Source organism: Stegodyphus dumicola, chromosome 8 (genome assembly GCF_044657685.1).
Source record: "Stegodyphus dumicola isolate Sdum_Otavi_A_Nest chromosome 8, ASM4465768v1".
NCBI lineage: Eukaryota > Metazoa > Arthropoda > Arachnida > Araneae > Eresidae > Stegodyphus > Stegodyphus dumicola.
The window spans coordinates 33108427-33132671 of record NC_140775.1 but is presented as its reverse complement, the minus strand read 5'-3'; the positions used below and the strand labels follow the sequence as shown (position 1 = coordinate 33132671).

Sequence of the window (24245 nt, the reverse complement as noted above, 5' to 3'; positions counted from 1 at the left end):
TTGCCTTAAACGAGCAGGCGTTAAATACTCACTCTAAATCATTTAACTGATAGGGATATAGCAATTTGTTCTTAAACCTGAAAAGGAGGTATAAGTTGGATGACTATCAGTTGAAGGATTTGTATATTGTGTAATTACTCAGTTGTATATATTGTAAAAAGCTAATTGTCTTCAGACTTATGCTGTTACTAAGAAAATGGGCCTATTTCATAATCTTTAGTCTGTCTAATAGCTCTTAGACAGAGAAAATTCCTTTTTTTCCTGTCTTAAATTCTTATCATTGCGACACGACAATTAGCCAGAAATTAATTAGTTTCCATTCACTAATATTTTCAAAAAAATCTTAACAGACAGTTTCACTAAAATAAGAACTCCACATAATACATCCCTCTAAGAATTCCGAGTCCCAGCCACTATCATAAATTACTTCACCCAAGTCTTACCGACTGATATTATTCAAAGCCCCCACTGCCGCTAAGAATTTTTCGGACACCCTACACTTCTGAGTCAGACACGAAGAGAACAACACTTTGCCGACTCCCCACTAGAAAGAATGTAAGTTACTTAATACTTTTTCTGGCCTTTATATCTTCATGTACATTCACTATTCTTATTATATTTTTTACTTTTATATTTTTTATTTTTATATTTTTGATTTGTTTTTACAAAGTTTGCATTATTCATCTTATTTTGTAATCTATGTTTATTTCAATGTTTATTTCAATGTTCTATGTTTTAATCTATGTTTATTACTTTGAATTCTATTTCATAATGACAATTTCCAATGTTTAATTTTTACAAATAATATAGAACTCAAATGCATAAACACGGGGGTGTCGGGGACGGTTACTCGAGTTTTTTCGGATTTCTCTACAGAAATTGCTTTTCACTCAAAATTGAATTGGCTTAAATGCTTCATAGGAATAAGTTCTTTGAGTATCAACATTGGTTCATAATCCCTTCTATTCGCGGAAATATTTGGCTTGACTAGAATTGCCGGTTTGGCTCAGCCTTATTATTCGAGTAAAGACGAAACACCTTCGTATTTACGTATTTATTTATTAATTATTGTTCATTGAACGGGAGTTGGTTTGTTGCCCTCGAAAACTCAACTAATTTCCGATCAATGACAATGATTACATGCTTTTAATTTAATTTTTCCTTTTACAATTGAAATTTTTTTCTTCATGATGATTTAATTCCAGTCTCCGTTAAAACATTATTAACATTACTTTTAAGTTAATTCATAACATCTTTCAAAATATAACTTACTAGTACGGATTCACTCTTTTAAAATAATTCTACTTTAATTAAACTTAGGAGATAATATAAACAATTAATCAATATTGTTTAGGAAATGAATTATTACATATATATATATATATATATATACATATATCATTTACTTAATTAGAATAATTTTAAAACTTGACATGTTCATAAGAAAATAAAGCGAAAATCTGTTATTTTAGCTATTCTACAAAAGCGTTTAGTGATGACGTTATAGGCCAAATTGTGTAGAATACGTATGAGATGAAAGAAATAGATAGTGACGTAGAAGCTTCAACAAGAATTAAATTACTAAATATGAAGCTGGTGAAGTGTTAAATTATTCATGAAATTCGCCGAAAACTGAAAAATATGTTATCAGAGAAATAATAAATATTCATATTTCTGTGGAATAATTTAAAAAAAAAGGCGAAATCTATGAAGCATTAGAACTTTATTTTAGAAGGGAAGAGAAAATACTGATGATTTCAAAACAAAACAAAAAACAAAAACAAAAAAACAAAAAAAAAAAAAAAAAAAAAAAAAAAAAAAAAACTGATAAAATTATAATCACGCTAAGAGTAATATTTACTTCCAAGTTTCACTCTTTGATTGCTTGAAGAATTACTGCATGCAATTTTTCATTCTTTTATGCATTCAGTAATGGAGGGAAAATGGTTTTGCGTCATTATGCCCTTTTAGTCCGATTATTCGGCGTCCTGATCATGAGGGCTTGCCAGATTTTTGCTGTATTATCATTTTTATATTTATATCAGACTGCAAGAAAAAGAATGTATATCTAATTTTTTTTTTTTAAAATGAGTAATTATTTGCTTATGGCAATTAGTGATTCATGCTAACTACTTATCGCTCATACTGGATTCGCTTTAAGCATGGTTTTCCCGTTTGTCGAAAAAGATGGTATAAACGTTATTTCTTGGCATATTCATCATTCTAGATATGTATTTTCAGTTGCTAAATTTCTTAAACTGCGGTAGAGAATTCTGTGAAAACTATTTCAATGCTGTGGTAAGAGAGTTATGTAAAAGTAACTTTTAACTTTCCGTACGGTACGCGTCGAATAAAAATTCCAGTTAGTAAAATGCTGATTATGGTCTAATTAATTAAAGACAAAATACTTCATACATTTACATGCTAAATTAGCTGAAGCGTGATTAGTAAATATTTTCGAGATACCACCTGCAAATTAAACAAATGCTGTAACTATTTTTCACATTAATTGCTAAAATTTTTCGCTCACATCGATAAGACGTATAAGAAAATTTGTTGTCAAACATCTGTTGTCAAGCAAATTTGTTGTAGAACATGGACATGAATTTTGGTACTTGTTTTCCTTAACTAGTATTCGCCGATACACCCCCCCCACACACACACCCATTCTATGGAGCTTTTTGACGATGAAATATATTTTCGACAACAGCTGACGAATAAAACCACTTTTTTTTATCCTCGGCGGGTGATATTTGGCAATCGCGTTCAAAATCACATCACATCGTTATTCTCCGCAGTTGTCTCAGTTTCCACATGACTTTTCTCAAACCAATCTCCAGTTTTTTTTTAAGAGTTTATTTTATTGGCTAGTAGATTACATTACATTTCCATCATATTCGTATATTTTCTGTCATGTATTCATAGCAAAAGTTAGAGCATTGGCAAAAGTTAGAGCAAAGTAACAATAAGACTGAACATTGTGGACTGCTTCTATTCCATTTGTTGGCAATTCTAGTGGAACGCGGCGTGCAAAAATGTGGTTAAAAGTTAACAAAAGATAAAAAATGTTGCCCTGAGACTTTCGCTCAAGAAGGATTACCCAAAAAATGTGACACAATGCAGATACGCGCTTATTCTAACCGGTCAGCAGTTCATATTTAATAAAAAAATTTCTTCATTCTTAAAGACAAAAATATATGAATAAAATAACAGGAAAAAAGTAAATAAAAAAAATCTTTTTTTTTTTTTTTTTTTTTTTTCTCTCTCTCTCTCTCTCCAGGAAGGATCCAAATTAGCTTCTAGATTTTTCGAACGTTTGCAGGAATCGGAGTCAGGAGAGTTGCTGGCGATGTACTGGCTAACATACAAGTATTCACCTAAAGGTATTCACGTAAAGGTGTGTATATATATATATATATATGTTTTGTTTGTTTTCTTTTCATTAAACCATCGTTAATAGTTTATTAAGTGAAATTCTTACTCTACCCAGAAAATATAAAATGCTAGACTTTACATTTATGTAACTGTCGTCCTGGAAAGCAAATGCTTATAGCCAATTTTTTTAAATAGACATTTCAAGGCCTTTTCTCTCTCTCTCTATTACGATCGTTATGCGTGTTGTCAGCACTCATTTTCTCCACCTCATTTGAGATCGTAGTTCAAATCAGCATTCATATAAGCGCTTTTCGCGAAGCGAAATACTTTAAACGGAAATGAAATAGGGGTGAAAAAATAGTAGACTAGCCCATCTGCCGCATTGTCGTTACCATAGTTACGAAGAAAGCCGGGAGTAAAAAAATGACCCTCGAGTACATATTTAATAGTAACAAATTATAGCATAGGTTGACTGCTAGTCCGAACTCCAAAGTACAGGCTCGAATGTATAGGCTTGGGATGTTTATGTGCATCTTTCCTGTCTTCTTTACGAGTTAAATATCGGTCTATCTTAAATGGGCTACCTATTTATAATATTCAGTGGGCTATTTTTCTGTGATGAAATGGCTAAAAGACCGATGATTTCGAACGCTCCCGGAAAATTGCTCCAAAGTAAGTGTCCAGCCATTTGAAAGAGGAAGAAAGGATCATATAACTTCTCCACACAGAGTTGAAATTATGTTCATAAAATTCTCTACCTTTGTTTTCGGAAAAAGAGGCTATAACTACTGTTACGAAAATGTTTTACAGAGCCTTAAAGACCTCTATAGAAATTCCTATAAAACTTTATAGATAATCTTGTATAGAAATGCTTCTCTATAAAACTAAAGAAATTTTATTTAGCTTTCGCAGAATAGAATTTTATACATACGTTGGTTTGCAAACTCATGAAGAAATTTTATGGATCCTTCGCAGAAGAGTATTTTGTAGATATATGCAAAGTTTCAAACTTTATTTAATATAAATGTTTAATTTTTGACGTACTATATGGGATACAGAACAGCAAAAATAAACACTTTTTTTATAAATAAATATTAAATAATGTTTGAATGAAAATTTTCCCTTTTATTTCTCTAGCTTAACGTTGTTTAGCTTCTAAATTTAACATTTTATGCAATTTTTTTAACAGTATTGCTTAACAGTAATACAAAAGTGAAATTTTGTAAATGTGTAAAATTAGTTGAAATTATAAAATTTGTTAGAGGAAATTTATACTATTAATTTTAAAATTTCAATTCCTGAAATGAATATTTTTAACTACTGCACATGTTCTTCTGGTAAGATGAATATGTCTGAATTTAAATTAAATTTAAATGTTATTAATAATGTATTTATTTAAATATTATTTAAATAAAACGATATTTAAATAGGGAAAAAATATCACATTTGTTCCGAAAGTTTTAATCTATCATGTCACAGATCCTTTAAAAATTTAGATTTAAAATTCTGTTCAAAAGTAAAAATGTAATTCATTCTTTTTAATCCCAAAAGAAATTCTTGTTGATTCTACAATGCTTTTAAATACCCAAAAGCTTATGTAAAATATTTTACAGGAAATTGCAGCAAGGAAATTTGCTTAAAATTCTTAAGAAGTATGGCTCAATTTTCTATGAACTGGATCTGACTTTGCGTAGAACTCTATACACATTATATAAGATTCTATATGTGGGATTTTTGGAAATTTTTATAGAATAACTGCACATAAATATCTGTAGAAGTTTTACAAATATCTCTATAAAGTCTATATGCAGGGTAATTCTAAGTTGTTTTTACAAATTAAAAGGAGATAGTGCTCATCCAGATGAGCAATAATTACCATAGAACATAGGGTCGCATTCCACTCTGAGAGGCAGAAAAGAGGAATATTAGAATTCCAGCCTGAACTTATAACAGTGTTGGGCGAGCGAATGAAAGAGACCAAAAGTTGCACAATCAGTTTAGTGAAAAACTCACAGAGAGTGCACAAATTATTACAGGTAAATTACCTATTAGGGAAAAAAACAGCTACCTTGATGTCAAGTATCAAGGTAGCAGTTTTTTTCCCGTTCGCCATCGTCTGTCCTGTCCTCCTGGACTTACTGTGCTGGGTTCATTCTACTTAAAGCAGCCTTCTATGGGAGAAGAAATTCTGACAGTCGGAACACAGCATGAACTTTTCATGCTAATCATGGCATACAGCGTAAGTTGGAGTTAGTTGACAATATTCAGCCCTTGATTAGATAATTAGCTTGTTGCAATCGTTTGCGAAGTTAAGACCTTGCCAACCAAAGATGTGCATTTGAGTGTTTGCCATCAAAGTCTGAGCTCGAATTAACACTCGAATGCCAAGTTTTCGGTTTTATCCGTTTTGTGCACTTTCTGTGAATTTTCACTAAATTTACTGAAAACTTTTGGTCTCGTTTATTCCCTCTCCCAACATTGTTTAAAGTTCAGGTTGGAATTCTAATATTTCTTCTTTTCTGCCTCTCAGAGTGGAATGCGACTCTATGTTCTATGGTAATCATTGTTCATCTGGATGAGTACTATCACCTCTCTTAATTTGTAAAAACAATTTAGAATCACCCTGTACATAACTTTATAAAAGCTATATCTAAAATCTTATAGAATTTTATAGAATATCTCTCACTTATTTTACAGGAAAATTAGTCCATAGTACTATTACTAGAGTACACTTACGAAAATGCCTCATAGAATTGTATAAAATAATCCAATATTATACTATTTTAGAATTCTTTGGAATTAGAAACTAATTTTTCATAAATTAGGTCAGAACTCTACTATAGAATTTTATAAAATTTTAAATGCAGTCTCTATACGTAGTTATAAAATTTTAGATACGCCTCTATACGAGTTATGTCTAGATATTCTAAAGACATGTAAACTGCTCAAAACAATTAAAGGATATTGTAAGTTTTATATAAAATAAAGATATAAGCGAAATTTTTTTTGCCGAAAATGGAAGAAGAGGATCACAAATGCAAATTTTTCTGATTTTCAAACTGTGGAGTATGCTAATTTTGAGTTCGACGTCAAAAACGTCGCTTCAGCGGCAGCGAATGAAATTTGACTTTCAACTGAATAAAAGACAATGAAGACAAGGGTGATCGGCATTCAATGACTGCTTTGTTTCGATGAATACGATGTCTCAGCGAAGTCATTTAATCGATTCAGAAGCTTGGAGAGTTGTTGATAGGTTAGAAGGGGACCAAACTCAAGCCGAAGTAGCGCAAGCCATTGTAGTGTCACAAAGTGTGATTTCCAGGATCTGGAACCGTTTTTTGGAAACTGGAAGTGCAGGGCGAAGACCAGGGCAAGGTCGTAGACGGGCAACAACACCCCAATGAAGACCGTTATTTAGTGTTAACGGCTCGGAGACACCGCTATATGAATGCTACTCTTCTCCAACAACCCTTCGCTCGGCTACTGGCACCAAGGTTTCAACTCAGACTGTCCAAAACCGGCTCCATGGTGTAGGTTTGTATGCTCGCTGACCGATGGTATGTGTTAGACTAACATCAAGGCATCGTCGCGACCGCAGGGAGTGGGCAACAGAGCATGCGAACTGGAGGAGAAATGAATGGAGCAATGTTCTTTTTCCTGACGAGTTCCGCTTTTCTGTTCATCCTGATAATAGGCGTATTTTTATCTGGAGGGACCGTGGCAGTAGGAATAATCCTGCGTTCTTGCAGGAAAGTGTCAGATTTGGCGGTGGGGGAGTGTTGGTGTATGGTGGCATCGCCATTGACGGGCGCACAGACCTCTACATCTTTCGAGATGGACCTCTGACTGGTCGCCGATATAGGGATGAGATCCTCAGACCTATTGTAATCCCTTACGCTGCAGCAATCGGAGATGACTTCATTTTAATGGACGCTAACTGCAGGCCACATCGTGCTAACCTGGTGGAGGATTTCCTTTTCGAGGAAGGAAACGTACGAATGGAATGGCCAGCGTGTTCTTCAGACATGAACCCCATAGAGCACGTTTGGGACGTTCTAGGAAGACGAGTTGCTGGCCGCCAACCACCCCCACAAACTCTCCAAGAACTGGAAAGAGCTCTTCTGGAAGAGTGGGACAGAATACCCCAACTTGTGATTAATAGCCTCATTGACTCCATGCCTCAAATGTGTTCAACGTTGCTGGTCGTCCATGGAAACGATACCCCCTACTGAAAATGATGTCCTTTGAAGAAAACACCTTTTCTTATTCTTTTTTTCTCATATGCACAAATTGTGTTTTTTTCCTTTTGTACACAAATGCGCAATAAAATGCATTTTTTTCTGCCAAACATGTGTTATTTATTCTCATATAACCTACTACGTCTGTCGACCATGTATCAATCAGCTAAAAAAGTTTCCCAGTCACAAGATCCACCTAAAATCGCAATATCCTTTAATTGTTTTGAGCAGTGTATATTCCTTACAGATTTGTACAGGGATTTTGTAAAAATTTGTGCAGAGTTCCAAATGGTTCCACGTATAGAATCTTCTATAGAATCAGATTTCTATAGAGTACTATTTTTAAAGGCTTTATAAAAAATTTTATATAATTTTGCAAAACTACACCTTCTACAGAATTATGTTCTATGAAAGCTTTATAAAATTTCTATAGAATTTTACAAAAACAATCTCTATATAGGGTTATTTATAAAGTTCCGTGTGAAATTTTATAGAGCTCTGCCATCCTCTATAAAAATTCTTTGTAAGGCAGTATTACAGACTTATTACTAGAACTCTAAATATTTTATAGAATTCTATAAGACATTTTCTTAAAAGCGAAATTTTACAATGTCATGTACAATGATTTATTTAGTTTTCATTGAATTATTAATTTTGTCTGTTACACAAACGTACCCGCAATATTGCCTACATTGCACGTTACATTTGCTCATTATGTACATGCACAGGAGCACGCAAATAGCATGTAGAAGGGAAACACTTCCTGTATTCCTTTCATAAAATGTCGAAAACTTTGACTTGACTTTGGAAGGACGTTTGTGAAATAGAAAGAAACTCATGAATTCCTTGTCATTTTCTTTAACGATCGCCACAGCAGCAATGAAACAATGCAAGGTAACAACGATTACAGAAATCTTTCGAGCATGATTTTCGTCTGAAAGTAGTATTTCGTCACTTTCGATGAGGATGAGTTGTAATTGTAACCTTTCTGCTTGACCGCACATTAAACCTCCAACACCTTGGCGCAATTTTTTGGCATTAACTTTTATTTTTGCAGTTTCGTCAAAAGCTATATATATATTGCTATTTGAAGTATTAAAGGATGCGTAGAACTTATTTTGGTGTTAGAAACATTTGCTGTACTGACAGCCGAATAAAACGGATTGAAAGTTTAAATTTCCTTAATATTGTCATAAAGTGATACATTTGTCAATTTTAGCTTTAAAAATGTCTTTAGCGGAGCCATCCAAAATTGTTACATTATCCTACCATGCCATTAACTATCCACAACAACTGGCAAGCGTTGCCTTGCACAAACAAATGTTAACCGAGCAGTGGCCTCAAACTTAAATTGCATGCAGAAAAATGCACAATCTGAAAACAGAAAATATTTTAAAGAAATCCTAAGCTTCATTTACTAAATACTTATCAAAACACACATAAAAGATGATAATAATGTGGGAAAGGGTGAAAAATTCAAATTTATATTTATTTCCTATTTACAATTCAAATATAGCAACTAAATATTAACTATTAAATTCTTCTTCTAACATTTCTTTCAATAATTTTAACGTGTTTCATTAATCATTAAATAACTTAGCTTAATTTAAACAAAAAATAAACAAATTGTGAAACCTTTCTAAGCTTTCAGAGAAAATTTACCGAGTGGGGCAAAATTTGACAATAAAATAGTAATAATTTAATCTCTTTCTCTTCTTTATTAAATTTTTCTTCAATGCATTGTAGAGTCATTAGGTATTTTTTGGAAGCAGGAAATGTGAAAAATAAGCAACGCTTTTGCTGGGAATCGAACCACGGACCTCTGGAATACGCGCCCAGAATGCAGACCATTACACCACGAAGACACGCTGAGAAGGCGGGAGAAATGCCTTATAGCATAAATAAAAAATACTATGTTTGTATGTGAATAATTATAAGCTTCTGTTTTTCTTACTACACATACGTAATTCAAATATTATCACAGGTCCCATAACATTGCTTCGGGAACTGCATGTGGCCCAAGGGCCGTCAGTTTCAGACCACTAGTTTAGTTTAATTCGTATTTCACGCGGCTTCCCAGAGTGTTGCCATTCGATGGGCTCTATGACCTTTTTTCTCTCAGATTTTTACCGTATTAATGAACAAACTGAGCGAATTATTTGAAAAAGTAATAACCTTTATTCTTAACAACTTAAAACTTCAAAATCGTAAAAAACAACCTTATATTTAGCGTAGGTATAATGAAACACTCAATCGATTTCGAGGGCAGCTAAAGGTCCCTCCTCATCAGGAGAAAGAAATACATAGAAAGAAGAAAATAGGAATCACAGAAACACGTGGTGCTTATCAGCACTGCACGTGGTTATAACTAGATTTTTAATCAGAGTTGCACTGGCCGCCTACTTTTACTGAGCCAGGCTGTCTGATCAAGCATAAAGAAATATTAGCGAAGTTAAAATAGGGAGCGAGGGGCAAATGCACATTACGCTCAAAATCTGAACTTCAAATAATTATTTGAACTTCAAATAATTATTTGAAATAATTATTTTCAAATAATTATGCACATTACGCTCACTAAAATAGGGAACGAGGGGTAAATGCACATTACGCTCAAAATCTGAACTTCAAATAATTATTTGAACTTCAAATAATTATTTGAAATAATTATTTTCAAATAATTATTTGAAATTCAGATTTTGAGCGTAATGTGCATTTGCCCCTCGCTCCCTATTTTAACTTCGCTAATATTTCTTTATGCTTGATCAGACAGCCTGGCTCAGTAAAAGTAGGCGGCCAGTGCAACTCTGATTAAAAATCTAGTTATAACCACGTGCAGTGCTGATAAGCACCACGTGTTTCTGTGATTCCTATTTTCTTCTTTCTATGTATTTCTTTCTCCTGATGAGGAGGGACCTTTAGCTGCCCTCGAAATCGATTGAGTGTTTCATTATACCTACGCTAAATATAAGGTTGTTTTTTACGATTTTGATTGTCACATTAGCGTGTTTCTCTTCTAGTCTAACTTAAAACTTCCTTTTATGTTTGTAAAAATTCACCGAATGTATGTAATTTAAAGTACATGTAATTACAAGTGCCGACATTCTTACGAATTCACTAAAATTACAATGCGTACTAACGCATTGTGGAATGCAAGGGAATGAGAATGCAGATTTCCTTGACGATGAAGGAATAACTGTCCTTCCAAAACCCAAAGAACTTTTATTCTGCTAAGAAACTGCTAAATATGGAGTTTAGAAAAATTCATGATTCAGATCTATGCATAAAAGCTAAAGGAAAGGCTCGCAACATCTCCTGGACAAAAAATATCCTTGATTCTCCTCCTGTTACAACTACGACATCGTTCTGGCTTTTAACTGAACACGATTGCTCAACGCTTGTCTCCTTTACATTACATTCAGGAATCTTCCAGTGCATTCGTTTTGCGACTGTCAGCACTCTATGGACAAATAATATTTAACACGATTTCCTCACTTATTTCAAATCTGTCACCCAAAAGTACTGAGAAGCATGACGCTAATAGTTTACCTACCAAAATAATAATATCGAATAAAGCAAGTATAGTTAAAATACTAGCTAGTTATTAAAATATTATCTAGTTATTTTTGGCATTTAAACTATTCAGCTAATAGTTCAATTACCAAAAGCGTAAATAAATAATAAGCAAATGGAAATTTAATGTGCATTTAATTTATAATTTATCTAATTAAAAACGTATTGTAACCTACCTCTAATTGATATAAATGTTAATCTAATTGGTAAACATTTTAAAGTATATTTAATTTATATTATATCAAACTGACAGTTATGAACATTTCAGTCTTGACGTAAATTTATGAAAGACATACTTTAATGCACCGCTCTATATAATGTGGATTCCAAACATTTTCTTACAACGACTCTTTTTAAAGAAATGCCTTTCTTCATCAACCGTCTTTCATTTTTCTCAGTAATATACAACTTGAAACATAATAATAATACAAGCAATTCCGCATAAATAATTAAATATAAGAATTAGATTAAGAAAACGACAGAAGTTTTGAACAAAAAATGGTTTATTAGATTTACATTTATTATTATTATTTTTTTAATTCTAATTGCACAAAAGTTCGATTTCAATTAATGTGATGCCTGAGCTGGATGTACTGAAGCAATTTCGTCTTTAAATATTTGGCATAAAATTGTTTAGTTTAATTTTTAAATCAACTTCATTCAAAATTATTTAACCTCTTTCTTGTTTTCCATTCTAATGTAGCTTTTTTCGTTTTTACTTCCTTGTACGAAGTAAAAAAGAAGTATTGTAATCGTGAAAAGTTTCAGGCAGCATATTTCAAAGAAAATATCCATTTTGACCGCTTTCGAATGCAATTTAACGATGTTTTTGCGTAATATCTGTACGTAAGGACAGAATAAAAGACTATTTTCCTCCAAAAAAATTAAAAAACTGCTTTAAAATTAATTCTGAAGAGAATTTTTCGTGGCGTCTGTACGAACGTATGTACTTACGTACGTGCGTACGTAATGAGTTGTACGTACTCAAACGTACGTACGTTTTTGAGTCGCATAACTCAAAAATGAGTAGCCTCAGAACGTTGAAATTTTGTATATAAGACTACTATAACATGTAGATGTGCACCTCGTATTTTGGTTGCAATCGGCCACGCCAAACGTATACAAATATATTTATATATATATATTCAACTCTCTTACCCGGCTCAGTGATCTCAGTTTCTTTACTCTCATATGTTTGCAAATTGTACATTTTTTGCTTTAAAAATGAGTGAATTATGTTGTTCTTATCTTCCGGTTAAGGTTTTTATGCCTTTAGTAAATCTGTATGCAATATTTTTAGAATTATCAACAATTTTAAAATTGTTTAAGTGCCGCTAAGCCTAATACGTTTTCAGTTCTTGCTTGTGTACATTTGAAACAGCAGAGTAGTGAATTTGTTGCCAATCTAGAGAAACGTAGCTTCGCAACAACAAAGATAACGCCTTCATTTATTATTGCGAATTAACTCATGCTTAATCCTTTCTGGAATTTTTTCGGGGAAATAAATGTTTAAGATTTACTTCGTAATTTTTAATACAGATATTTTGAGTTTTTATGTATTTTTGCCTTGTCGCGAAGTGAGAACTGATTTAATTGAATGAGAGATACTCAAACGTCTGTGAAAAACTATTTCTTTTTTGTTTCCTTAATTTCTTTTATACATCGTTCTAGCTTTATTATAGTATTTGAATAGAACATGTGGCAACGATTGAAATGTGGTAACGAACATGTGGATAATTCTTTAAATGATATAAATTTTGTGCATTCTGAGTTATAATATGAACGAAATATAATACTGTTAAGTGAACCTAGTGCCAGAGTGTCGCTATGGTAAACAAATAGAGTGAATTTTAAAGAATGCATTTATTCTATTGTGGTTTATGCGCTGTCCGCGAAGTAGATTTAATTCAATCCAATAAGTTTAAACGAAATGCAAGAAAAAAATGCGTATAATTTAATATTCCGTACAAGGAAGTCATGTGGTGTTCACATCAGATTTTTTTAATTGTGTTTTCCTGTATTCTTACGTTTTACTTCTTTTTTATATTGCACCTTTTGCATAAAAGTTCGATATACAGGATGTTTCGAAACTCACGGGCAAAAGTTGAAGGAGTGATAAAAAGATGCGTATCAAAAAAGGGTTAAGTTTGCTGTAGAAAAAATGGCTATCGCTAACCATTAGAGTAAACAAAACAGTCTGCCGAGTATACAGAAAGGAAAAGAGAGAACTATAGGATAGCAGCTGATGATATCGAAATGTTTGTTAGTTATTTGGTATCAACAACTGTTCTAATTTAATTGTACGTAATGCGTTGAACTGTCCGTAATATAAAAGCATTGTTGAATTATTCTCAAGATACTCATCTGTCATAAAGAAGAAAAACCCTAACAAAAAACCGACTTCTCTACCACGAATTTGAACTCGATACCTTGTTTAAGGGGTCAGCTACCTTTAAATTGTCAAAATATGCCAAACCTATAACACATTTTAGAGCCCAATGTCTTTAGAACTAGTTCATGATCGTGAAATGTTTTATACTTATTTTGATATCCTTGATATTATATTTGCTCTTCTGCTTCATGTTCCCTTCATCCCCCCAGAAAAAAAGGTAAATAAAACACGTTCTTCGTCATCGGCATAAAATTGTAGTATATACTGTGCGCGCAACATCATGAATAAACAAATCACTATTTTTACTTTATTTTTTTTCGGATTTTAAAAACAAACTTGTGATTAAAGTGACCTACTTTAAAAACAATTGAATGATAGTTTTCCAAAAAAATTATTCATTTTTTTAATTGATATTTATTTTTATTTTCGAGTTTCGAAAATTAACTATTCTTAAACATAGCATTTAAAGGTAAATTCTAAACATTTTATGTTCATTTTATACTCACATAGCATTATCACCGTAGCTGTAATTGAAACAATAAAACGTGAGGTCTCAAAATTTTCATACGATTTCATATTTCTAATTTTAAACATTCTTATGTCAGAAACACAATGATTTTCCATTTTATACAGATACAGTTACGTTAAACAATTAATTAAAATTTCTCGAAATTCTAATCTGCCATTCATAGAAATGATGAGTGTAACCAGAAAAAAAATCCCATTTTTAAGAAGATTTTCTAATCAGTTAATTTTTACATAATGCGTAGCTATATTATTTGTGTAATAAAAGTTTTTTCCTTGTACAGTGTTGCCGTTGCTTGCTTTTTATGTGTAGTTCAGGGAATTTAACACAAGGAATTTGCTGGGATGGAAATGTAAACAAACCATCTAGCCTTTTAAACAGAAAACGCTTAGAATTATTTTTTATCATTGCTTTGGTTCTAGAGCGAATTTTACACGAGTTTGTTTTAAAATATTTGTAAGAAATCTAATTTTAATATAAAAGCATAAAAAATGAAGATATAGATGATTAACAAGCAAAAATAATATTTTAAAATATTAAATTAAAAAATCTGAAAGCTTTCAGATTTTATAATACGTCCAAAAGGAAGTTTTTCTCATTTACATACACATATACGTTTCGAGAGCATTTGGGCTAAAAATATTTAAAAACAGCCTATCTTTAGAATTTCGATAGACAATCTGGGGCGTTGGATATTAAAAAAAAGTGTTTCTTTTCCCTACAGTGTTGCCATTGTTCGCTTTGAAATCATTTAGTTTATTAATAAAAAATTCGTTCAAGTTTCATAAAATTTGAAATACACAATAAAGTATTTTAAAACAGTCTATCTTTAGAATTTCCGATAGACAGTCTCCCGAGCGGGAGATAAATGTGTGTGTGTGTGTGTAATTATGGAAAAGCCTCCAGGGCTATCTGTTTAAGGGAAAGGATGCCTTCGTGGAGGACTTTCTAAGGGAAACAGGCTCGTATGTACTTTACACATGGGGAAAACCACGAAAACTCACATGCAGCCAGCCCGTTCGCGGGATTCGAACCTCGGACCGAACTACCAGTGTTCAGCGACTTTACCGCTCGGCCGCTGGTGGGCCGCTGGAGATAAAAGTAGTTTATTCCGTACAGTATGTTGCCATTGCTCGCTTTGAAATCGTTAAGTTTCTGAATTGAAAATTCGTTAAAAGTTTTACAAAATATGAAATACATAATGAAACAAATTCTAAATTCAAAATTTGAGCTTCCAGGTGTCCATTTTCGGGTGGAGGATAGTATTATTCAAAATTTGATGGCTCTAGGTACTCTTTTTTTTTTTCACAATGCGAAAAACATGCATATATTCATGCAAATTCTTCATTATTTTATTTCTTCAAATCTAATACAGGGCGATAATATTTGTGAGAACAATTTGAAAAGTGATTCGGAATTTTATTCAACGCACAATCCCGATTTTAGACTAATAGCCCTTCTCCATTAACGTTTCTTTGGGCTAAAAAATTTGATTTCCGTTGCATTATATTAGTGATTTTCAAACTTTTTTTTGGCTCCATGCCCCCTTTAGCCGATCATTCCCCTCTTTTTCCAAAACTTGAGAAATTCATCACATTATGTTTAATGTGTTTTATAAATTAAACTTGAAATAGAGTAGAAAACATTTATAAATAGGAAAACTTGAATAAAAGAAGTTTTTTTTTTTTTTTTTTTTTTTTTTTTTTTGTATGCTAAAACTAAATACTGAACAGGTAAATAAAAAACTATTTGCATTTCCTTCTGAAACTATCAAATTCCTTCCGTGGATGAGAACCTTTATATTATATAAGGTTATAACTATGTAAAGGTATCATACTGTATTACTAGATTCTGTTATAACTATTGCTCTTTGATGCACTTTATAACTTAGTTTCTTCTCTTTTGATGATGTTACTTCTTTTGTAATTTATAGCCTATACTTTTTGTTTTAAATACTGAATTAATTAACCTAATAACAAAATTTGTTTTTCAAATTAAATTCCTTGAAAATACAGGTAAATTGTTAACAGAATTTTCTGTTAATTATAATAGGGATTATTGCTCTTCTTGTAGCTTTTTTCTCAGATTAATTGGGATTTTGTGAGAAACATGTATGTTGTCCTAAGCATTATGCCGGTAAACTAAGAGCTAACTTCACGCTATATTTTAAAGCTGCATTATTTTTATATAGCAACATAAATAGCATTTCATTTTTATGCTAACAAAAAAATTGTTTCATGCATTAACAGTAGCAAGAGCAAGAATTCGATTTAGTTTAATTTTTAGTAGTAAGCTTCCTTTTCATTGCAAATATTATTTAACTTTTTTTTTTTTTTTTTTTTTTTTTTTTTACTAGTTGGGGAATTCCCCTAAATTGAAGATTGCAAAAGACGCAGTCATGATGTATCCTGTTTCAGAAAAACTCAGAATGAAACCCAGACAGGTAAATGTTTGACCTCTTGCCTCGGCGCTATATAATGACTCCCTTTTCCAAAGCGGAAACCATAATTTCATTCTTCTCACTTCCGCGACGACACAGCGAAAACATTTCGACGACCGCCGAATGACACACTTCGTGCGTGTTCTCATTTTCGTTCGAATTGGAGATGTGCTTTGAGCTTAGCATTCCGTTACGGGAGGTCGAGCAATTCAAAGGATTCCAGTCATTTACGGCGTGGATAAATGAATGTTTGTTTTGATAAATCATACGTTAGTAGAAATTACTGAATGTGATTACTCAAAATAGCTAATACCTAACCAGGCTTGGGTTCGACATTTTCGGTTATCAATACAATTAACGCTCCATATAAATTAAACATACTGATATTTAAAACCAACATACATTTATTTAGTTAATTAAAAATACAATATTTTTAACATTAGCAATCTGTTACAAATTCAGACATTTTTTTAAACATTTATGTCTTTCATTAAGATTTTCATTCGATCAATAACATACTATACAGATTGAAGGCAAGGAAATTTTAATTTTTCGTGACTTAAACATGATTTCAAACAAAATTTTATAAATTCCAGTACTGTAAGTGGTAATTCCTCTCTACCGAAACCATTGATACCAGAATTATCAAGAAAAAATTCATAGGACGACTCCTATGTTAGAATAAACATCCTATAAAGCGCGCATTCAAAAACATGTGCCAATTCCTTTCAGTGTTTTGAGCCACTCCGGATATGAGATTCAGATCCCATAAGTTACAAAATGCTATGATCATACCTTCGCCATTAATATCAAAATTATAGCTGCTGATTTACCTTCAGTTCTCCATTTCCTTGTTAAAAGTTGCAAATTTTTGTAATTTTTCGTTAGTAAGATTATGTTTTCTATTTCAATATCATAAAGGAATGACCAGTGTACGTCCGCCATACGGAGATTGTCAAATCGTTGCTTCAATGTAGGAAATACTTGATACGCCGCTCTGATTGGTATACAGGGTTTGTTCGGAAAGTAGTAGGACGTAATTTAAAAAAGAATTATTCGTAATTTTGACACATCGACTTAATAGTTCTCAAAATATGCCCCTTCTGCATCAATCCAGCGTTTCCAGCGACTCTGCCAATCACTGAAGGCTCCCTGGAACGCAGAAACTGCAATGCTCTTCAGCTTCCTCGTTACAGCCTCTTAAATGACCTGGACCGAACCGTGGTGCCGTCCTTTCTTGACCCTTTTCAGTCAAGGGAAGAAGAAGAATTCTGAAGGAGCGACATCTGGACTGTACGGTAGCTGAGGAAGCTATGTGATGCCATGTTTGGTCATGAAGTCCATGACAACAAAGACGATGTGGCTCGGCTAATTGCCGTGATGGAGCTTTCATGATCTACCGATTGCTGGACGGACGCGGGCAACTCGTTTTCTGAGTCTGAAGCGGGCAAAGTTTCAAAGATTTCATACTTGCATGAAGTTTTCGTCACTTTTTGCCGTTGAATGACGTTCTGACCGTTGCTCATCTTCAACTTGCTCTGTTCCCTCCCGAAATTATTTGTGCCACTCAAAAACCCTTGATCGACCCTTGGCATCATTTTCAGAAGCAGTCTTGATAATGACATGGGTCTCACTGGCAGTTTTACCCAGTTTGACACAAAATTTCACCGCACAAAGTTGCTCTACCAAACGATTCATTGTGGATATGACAAGGCACCTTGAAAGTATGTTGTTGTATGTTGCCTATTCTTTTCACCTTAAACTCGATCTACACTCCGTGAAGGCTTGACGATCGGCGACTGGTACGCTGGTAACTAAGATTCCCCACAATCCAACCAATACAGTGACATCCCCCACCTTCACCACGTTTTGGCGGAAACAAATCAGTCGTATTACTTCCCTGACATACCCTGTATAGTAGTTAGCAATGCTGACCGCTGTCTTTGGGCCTGGGTTCGAATACCGGAGAAGACTTATTTTCCTTGCGGCATGGAAATACGTAAAATAGATGACGAACCGTAAAATTCCTCTCGAATGGTTTAGTCGTAAGGAAAGAACCCATGAGACCCTTGGAACTGTCAGCCGGCAGAACCTTTCTCAAAACTGATACGGAACTGGACAAAGGCATTCTACGGAACTGGACATGCAATCCTGAGCTCCTCGCCAAGATAAAATTCGTGGACTTACTCTGATGTGAATGTTAGGCAAGTGAGATAAGACACAACAACAAAAATGCTTGATGCTGAAGAAATATTTTAAACTGCTTATCTGAACTGATTTCTGGATTAATCCACGTTCGTTTCTTTAGTCGAATTTCGTTCGTTTTGAATACATCTAATGATTTTACCAAAGCCTAACCTCAGCCACCACTGGTTATCTCGCGCATATTTAAAAACCAATTTTTATGTCTTACTTCCCCGTAATAAATCGAAAGCTTTTTCACGTTATTAGAAAGTTGAATTTATTCTGAAGATTTCAGATGAGATCGCCTTTCCGGATACCATTTTTTAACGCCCGATAAAATATATCCCTGTTTCTTCTGCGCGATGTCGTTGCTCTTGAGAAAAATTCGGCGCGTTATCTGCGAAATTCGGTCTAGACGGCTGCGTATGTTGCCTATTCTTTTGAGCCGGGTCTGTACTTAATTTAACTTGATGTGTGTGTAAACCTATGAACCGACATTGTGCGCACTTAAGGGAAGAAGCGCCCCTCTTAACAAAAAAAATAATAATAATAAGTTGATTTAGAATCGAAGCCTCAGATTAGCACTTTAAAAATGCCTTAAACTGGAAGCAGTGTAGAATAAAGGAGGGTAGTTTCCTAGGGAGAGGAAAAATAAATCGAAGGCTTTTTTAAGATGAGAAACATTTACTTATACATGAATGATTATAATCCTGTGTTCAAAATGTTCGCAGAAAAGTTATGTGGAACTCACAGTAATTGAATCTGTCTGTTTCAGGGCATTTGCTTATTTTTTGCAAAAGAAATGCATGAAGTGATATTCTCATTGACGCTTGACTATATTTGTATTGATTATTTGCTTTTTGCAATAAAAGTGAAAAGCTTATGCGTGATATATATATTTCATAGCGCATAGTTTCAAATTAAAATTTAACAAGCTAAATTAAGCTTTCAGAACGTGATATTTTGGGTTGTATTCCAGCTTCTGATACAAATCTGATACAAATCTCTTACAAAGAATGTTTCAAGTAACTAGTTTTTCCTGATATTGTTACAGATTATATAAAAAATATGCTGTTTAATATGGAAAATATTGATCTAAAATTTGCCAAGATTTAGATCTTATATAATAATCGAGTCACCCGGTAAGATAGAATGAATGCTGCCATCTGCTGATCAGAAAAGTTTGGAAGAGGCTTTATTTCTTTTTCATTCTGTAAAAATGTTTAATTGAAATATTTGTCCTTTGAAATTTGCTTTAAACTTTACTTACAGCTAAAATTTCTAGAATATGAAAAGCCTAACAGATACAAATTCAAAATAACTTGGTAAGAATATAAAATTTTTGGAAATGTAATTGTAGGGAAAAAACTTAACATTCTTGTGTAAACGTTGAAAAGAAATATTTGTGAAAGAAGAAAATTCAAAAAAGAACAACAGTTTGTTTAAAATCCGCTTAAAAAATCGCATTTTCAAGGTGGAATATCTGGACGTTCAAACCATATTTTGTACAGTTTTTCCCTCAGTGCATTGGTTTCAAGTATTCCAGCAAAAGGGTCTTTGTTGATGGAAAAGACACGAGAAAAACATCGCGAGTGAATGCGAAAGACGAATGTTTTCTCACTGAAGAGTTGTATAAATTTAAATTACGTCATAGAATGCTATATCATATCATAAACAGAGAATTCAAAGATGTCTTAGTAGAATTTCTTGAAGATTTTATCCGAAGAAGTGCATGGATATCAGATAAAAGCGTTTTCAGTATTGATAAAACCAATCTTTTCTTTCATCGCATGCTTTAAATATTCCTAGCCTCTAAAGACTTTAGAGACTCTTAAGTGTTTATTGTTAAAAGTCGCTTACCTATTTTACTCTGACCAAATGCTAATGAAACGGAAGGCGATACCTTTACTTATATGAACATCAGAAGTACCAAAATGTTTCGAAAATGTTTAATAAGTCTAGCGAACAAAAGAATGATAGATGATTTTTTGCTGTATTGCAGAATGCCTGAAGAAAAATAAAAAGGCATTTTTCTTCAGGCATTTTTCTAGAAGAATAAATATTTTTTCCATAAAATTTAATACCTTTTTTTATTTTAAAATTAATTTTTTTTAACTTATACTATTTAATTCTTGCGATTTTAAAAATAAAATATTTGTCTAAAATATAGAGAATATTTCAAGAAACTAAAAGTAAAATGATAAAAATTATGTAAAGGAATGGCACAATTATAAAACTGTGTAAAGCAATGTATGCAACTCATCCTATGTTAAAATGCTGGTTATAAATCTTTCTCATTTATATATCTTTTCTAAACAGCCCATTGAAAGACTTATTAACTGTGTTTTAGTCTATTTTTTATTTCAATATATGCAATTTTCAAACGCATCGCAATATGGGTCGTAAGGTATTCTTTTGAAATATGAAATTCAAATAAATAAAATAGAATTCCGGAAAATTCATGTTAATTGTAATGTAATTCATAATATGCGTAATTCATAATAAAAATTCATAATATAATTCATAATATGTCATTCATAATAATTCATGTATTTAAAATACTACAAAGTTCGAGTGAGTAAATGAAAAAATTTAAAATAATTATTTGAAGATATATAATTCAACCATGAAACTCAAAGAATTCAAACAAAATTTTGAAAAGGAAAGTATTATCTAAAAATAACAGCTATGATTTAAAAAATATAGTATAAACATATTTGAAAGAATAAACAATGCATCTTCTTTTTTCTCGCTCATGTGCATAGAAAGGGAAAATGAAATGGGTTACCATAAATTAAGAATTTAGACAAAGGAATTATTCTTGACGCAAGCTGAAAAAAGTGAGCCAAGATAAATTTTCGAATTTTCTCGTAATTTTGGTATTTAGTCATAATTTCGAAACATGCAAAACGCAAGCTGAATTTAGTCAATCGGCCCAGTAGAACGGGAGATAAGAAGCTGTTTCTTTTTAGTCTAAAACGGCAATTAGCCCAGAAGCGCTATTAAGTTCGTTTTGGCGTTTTGAGTTTATTCACTATAAACGGCGAATTACTCCATAAAATAAAAATCTCCATAAATGTATATATGCTTCTCGCATTGGGATAAAACAAAGGTACCTAGAGCCATCAAATTTTGAATAACGTATGTCTCCACCCGAATATGGGCATCCGGAAGCACAAATTTGGTATTTGTTTTATTACCTATTTCATATTATGTAAAACATTTATGAGTGTTTGATTATGAAGCTTAAACGATTTTAAAAGAGCAATTGTAACACTGTACGAGAGAAAAAAATTAGCTCCAGCGCGAGAGACTGTGTATCAGAAATTCTAAAGATATGCACTTTTAAATATTTTGTAATATTGTTGTTGAATTGAATTTTATGGTTTAAGGGCGAACAACGTGATATTTTATAAATAAAGGTAGCACACAAACCGTTAAAAAACGCTACTTTGGGCGTAATACAAAATCTGAAAGCTTTCAGATTTTTGTTATTATTTACATTCTTTACCATAGCTTGATACTTTATGGGGTATGGTTTCTGATAAAGTTTGTAACCTCGGAGAGAAATTTCTAGATATTATCTTCATCATAGATTGTAAATGATCATCGGTTAGTTGGATTCTCTGTTATAATTTTGAACTGTGGGGAAAAAAAAACCTGCTCATATAGAAATATGCTCCCAAATAAGGTGATTTTTCTTATTTCAAACGTTCATTGACTAGAATGATTGTTCATTGACTAAAATGATTGTTCATGACAAATTCATTGTTCTTGACATTTCATTTATTTTTTTACAAATACGAATAAAATTTAGTCAAGTATGTATCTTCAAATCTTTGAATAAGCTTAACATCCCATTTTAAATTAACATGCTCCGTTTATAGATTTTTGGCGCATTATTTATGATCTTTTTTTTAAAGAAATGAAAATAATATAGACTTATAATTTAAATATGTGAAACCTCGAAATGAACCTCTAAAACAAGAAGATATTTAATAAATAAAGGTAACCATTAAACATTGAAAAAACGCTCCTTTGGGCGGTAATAAAAAATCTGAAAGCTTCATTTTTTTTTTTTTTTCCTCTTCTCTTCTTGTTTTGTTGTTGTTGTTTTTGAGTGGGTGTAAATTTGTACAATTGTAGAATTAAAATATATATTATTTAAAAGCATGTTTCTCAAAATCTGTAGTTACTTGGAACAATGTATATGTTGCTGTTCTTGAAAAGGTAGACTAAAAATTTCATGCCTCATAGAATTCCAACAACTGTAGAACTAGCAATGAATTATATCACAACTTTCTCAAATTTATAATTTGTCAAACCATGTAAAACAATCTGATGTGGATACCAAATGACTTCCTTGTGCGGCCTATTAAATTATACACATTTTTTGCTGCACTCATTTAAACTTATTTCGTCGAATTATTCTATCCTAATTAACCGATCCACAAGGCAAGTTGGAAATGGCATGAAAAACTGCAAATTTTAAAATTAAATAACCCGGTCAATTTTTATCATATGGGAGTCAAACTTCCTATAATTTTATTTTTTTATAACGAGTATAAAACTTTCTCAAATATAAGTATAGGAACCGGAGGATGGAATAAAAGTTAAATTTTCTTATTTGTACAAAATTACTTTTTTTTTTTTTTTTTAAATTTGACATTGCCCCAACGCGAATATTTTCGTCATTTAAAACACTTCTGTAATTGGAAATATATGACTACGACCAACGATTGAGAAAATAAAGGTCGGATAAGGGAGTGGGTATATACACTACTTTAACAATAAGAATTTGGACACACATGCAAATACCTGATATCTGCGGTCCTGATATACGCCACGCCTTCCGCCGTGAAATATCGCGTAGAAAGCCACATTGGCATTAGTCTCATGCAGGATGCCACGAAGTGCAGAGTTATCTGATTTCGAGAAAGGTGTAATCGTCGGGTATCACATAAATGGCCGATCCTTAAGGAATACATCTAGAGAGCTGAATTAGCCAAAATCGACAGTGGGCTACGTGATTCAGAAGTGAAAGGGGAGCGATGATTGTCGGAATTGCCAGAGTCACCAGACCCAAGAAATTGGAAGATACAGACCGACGACTGCTATCCAGATAAATTCGGAAGAACCGCATCCAGCCGATGGCCCACATACTCCAAGAGTTTCAACAGACATTCGAGAGTGTTGTTTCGATGTAAACCGTCTGTAAGAAAGCAGATCTGCTTAGGTTTTCATGGTCGTATTGGCGCCCATAAGTCTTGGATCACAAAATCCAACCGAGCTGCTCGGCTAATGTGATACAAAGTACGTCGACAGTGGACCGTAGATCAGTGGAAACGAGTACTCGGGAGCGACAAATTAAAATTCACCCTGTACTGTTCGGATGGAATGGTGCGGGCCTTCCTGGAGAACACCTTCTGTCAGAATGCTTTGTGCCCAAAGAAAAGTTCGGCGGAGGTAGAATTATGGTCTAGAGGTATTTCTCCTGGCACAGACCGAGACCCTTGGTCC

At 32.8% G+C, this 24245-nt stretch overlaps 1 long non-coding RNA gene across 1 annotated transcript in view; it reads left to right on the top strand.

Moving 5' to 3' along the window:
- Positions 1-3275: 3275 nt before the first annotated feature.
- The window catches only part of LOC146995703 (uncharacterized), a 78817-nt gene continuing 57847 nt past the window's right edge, over positions 3276-24245 (top strand). Inside the window, exons 1-2 of the long non-coding RNA XR_015042834.1 lie at positions 3276-3397; positions 16458-16544. This is a non-coding gene — a long non-coding RNA (uncharacterized LOC146995703). The remainder of the gene's footprint in view (positions 3398-16457; positions 16545-24245) is intronic.